The 3,454-nt window shown below is 41.3% G+C and overlaps 1 protein-coding gene across 21 annotated transcripts in view; it reads right to left on the reverse strand.

Annotated features, from left to right (window-relative positions):
* The window catches only part of DLG2 (discs large MAGUK scaffold protein 2), a 2,194,174-nt gene that overhangs the window by 163,685 nt on the left and 2,027,035 nt on the right, over positions 1–3,454 (reverse strand). The window lies entirely within an intron of this gene.

A 3,454-nucleotide genomic window follows, 5' to 3' on the forward strand; every position in this document is an offset into this window, starting at 1 on the left:
CTAAAACATAGGCAGCATCTGATAAATAGAAGAGTACCATCATTTCCATTTCAGGTATGAGAAAACTGTGGCTTAAAAAGATAAGTGACTTGTGCAAGATCTTAATTCTAGTAATGAATAGAGATAAGATCTCACCCCAGGAGTATGAGAAACATACTCCTCACAGTAGCATGCCTCTCCTTTAATAAACTCACCATCTAGGGAGGAAAATAGTCCCTTAATGTTGGAGTTTTCTACAACCATTATAACGGAAGTGCTATGAGAGTAGGTGCAGAGGTGAAAGCCTCTAGGAAGGCATGGTGCCTGAATGGAGTCTTGAAAAACCATTAAGAACCCCATAAACAGAATGGGAAGGAGGAAGAGACAGTATGCAGAATGAAGAAAGGGCCCGTGCAAAGGAAAGGAGAAATGAAGGAACAAAGTGTTTCCTGAGGCTCCATCCCAGGGCTTTTAGGGGAAGCAGCAGAGGAGAGTGCAGAGGTAGGCAGAGTCCAAGTTAAAATAGTCTTCTTTACCTATCTGGTGATCAAGAGCCGTGGGTATGTTTTAAATAGATGGAGAAACTCAAGGGTTAAAATGGCTGGAAGCGAATCACACTTGAATCTTTTGCATTTTCACTTGGAAACAGAACATCCCTCCTACCAGGCAGGCTCGCCTAATGTTTCCATGCCAACCAATTGCAGAGGCCTGGGATAGGCTAAGCCTAAGTCAGGGGAGTGGCATGGGTAAACAAGAGCACAGAGGGGAAAAGCTAGGGTTAGGGTCAAACTATGGAGGCAGGTAGCAAGGGGAGTGAGGAGCGGTGTACTATGGAGTTGGGAAGAGTGGAGCAGTAAGAACCAGAACCAGAAATGAGGATTGGGTAAACCTAGTTGTACCACAATGTACTGCAAACCCAGTCATTGCTATATACACATGTGCACACACACATGTGCACACACACATATGTGCACACTCAAACTATTAATATGTTCTTTGGCCCTCACCTGTACTCTGAACATTTTCAAAGGGACCTCATGAAAATTAAGAATTTCTAATCAGTTCATTTCATCCCTGGAAATAAAAATGTAAATGTGAGAACTCTGATTTTCAAGAAATCTTACCAACCTTTTCAATCTGTTTTGCAAAGTTATTTATTTTTGAACCAGGGGGTTCTATTTTTGTTAAGTGTTAGCAAATTGTAGCACCAGATTCAAGGTTGGTTTCCAAATTCTGAGTCAACTAATGTTAAATGTGATTAAAATTGAAAGTCATTTTAGGAACTGGCCTTCCCATTAGCTAGCTGCAGGTTTGCACTAGACTTCCATGCAAGAAATCTGAGACTTTAAAGAAATGATTGTTTTCAGCTTAAACATGAGCTGAGGAAGTAAAGATAATTTTTTTAAAAAGAAAAGAAACCAAAAAAAGAAAGAAAAAATAGTGGTTCTCAACTTTGCTGCATACTGGGATTGCTAGCAAAGCTTTAAAAACACTAATGCCTGGGGACCCACTCCCACTGGGCTGCGGTGAGACATCAGGGTTTTTAAGAGCTCTACAGGTGTTTCTTACCTGGAGCTAAGGTTGAGACACAATGAGATAAAGCAGAGAGGCAGCCAGTAAACAAGGCGATTTTTGGCCCATCCCTGGAAAGAAAGCCAGTGTGAACTGGATAAAGCAGGAAAGAGGCTGAGACCTGATTTACAATGGCAGTGGCTCCCCGCTCTTGATCAATGTAAGTTCTAAATTCAGTGTACGGTGGGGAGGTGGAGTTGGAGGTTCTTTTATTATTGGTCCCTCTACTACACTGGGAGTACCCTAAAGCAAGGACTGAGTACTTTTATCCTTGTATTCCTTGGACATGTCTAATTGTCTGCAATATGGGATATCAACAGTTGTTTGCAAAACGAATGAATGAAAAAGTTTGAGGTTGAGTATGAGAAATGAATGTTACAGAGACTCAATTTTTTACCAGATTTCTTTCTTAGCACATTCAAGAAGTCATGCACATGGGCAACTGCAGCGTGCTTTAATAGAAAAAAACAATAAAACAAGCTGGGCGCGGTAGATCATGCCTATAATCTCGGCAGTTTGGGAGGCAGAGGTGGGTGGAGTGCTTGCACCCAGGAATTTGAAACCAGCCTGGGCAACATGGCCAAACTCCATCTCTACAAAAAATGCAAAAATTAGCCAAGCCTGGTGTTGTGTACCTGTAGTTGCAGCTAGTAGGAAGGCTGAAGTGGGAAGATCACCTGAGCCTGGGGAGGTCGAGGCTGCAGTGATCCGTGATCATACCACTGCACTCCAGCCTGGGCAACAGAGCAAGACCCTGTCTCAACAACAACAACAAACCAACCAGATGCTGTCTTTAATTTCAGTGAACTTAACAAATATTTATGCAACTTTCTGTTTGGGTTCTGTGCTAGATCCTTAGAACCACAGACTGCTACTTCCAGCAAAAGATTAAGTTCTAGAATCCTATCTGATTAGTCCAATATTTTAAGAAGTACTTGTTTTTCAATGGCATAGCACAGCTGATTTGCTTTGGGTGGCTTAAAAAGGGTAGCAAGTGGTATTCTGCATAGAGCTAAGGTAGATCATTCACCATTTCTTTGTGTTTTCAACAGTGTTTCATATAAGCAAATTTCTAAAAGCAGTGTTTCCCAAACTTGCTTTTACCTAAGTAGCACCTGGGGTTCTTGCTTAAGTCTTCATTTCTGAGGAATATTCATTACCAGGCAAGTTTAGGAAGCACCATTACAGAGGGTCTGCAAGTCTTCAGAATATCTTATTCTGCATTGAAGTCCTGACTGCAGCATTATTACAGGTGAAATGATGAAGGTGGAGTTGGGAGAAGGAAAGGAAACAAGAAATGACAAATAACAGGGCTATGTTGTGACAGGCACTTTACAAGGCAATTGACATTACTGTTGGCTATAATACTTGCAACAACACTTTATTAAAATGAATACTATTATTCCTATTCTAGCAATATGACCCAAGGGTCATAATCGCTCTCGGCTTCTATCATCATGGGTTCATTTTGCCTGTTCTTGAATGTTATATAAATCATATTGTGGTGAGCAGAATAACACCCTCATCCCTAATCCCTGGAATCTGTAATATGTTCCCTTACATAACAAAAGAGACTTTGCAGATGTGATTAAGGTTAAGAAACTTGAAATGTGGAGATTATCCTGGATTATCCTTGGTGGATCCAATCTAATCACATCAATCCTTAAAAGCAGATATCTTTTGCAAGTGGGTCAGAGAGATACAACATGAGAAGCACTCAACTTGCAATTGTTTTAAAGATGGAAGAAGGGGGCCACGAGCCATGGAATGCAGCAGCCTCTAGATGGGGATGGCCCTAGGCTGACAGGAGCAAGATAACAGGGACTTTGGTCTTACAACTGCGTGGAATTGAATTCAGCCAACAATTCAAATAAACTGGAATTGGATTCTACCCTAGAACTTC

The sequence above is a fragment of the Symphalangus syndactylus genome, chromosome 6 (genome assembly GCF_028878055.3).
Source record: "Symphalangus syndactylus isolate Jambi chromosome 6, NHGRI_mSymSyn1-v2.1_pri, whole genome shotgun sequence".
NCBI lineage: Eukaryota > Metazoa > Chordata > Mammalia > Primates > Hylobatidae > Symphalangus > Symphalangus syndactylus.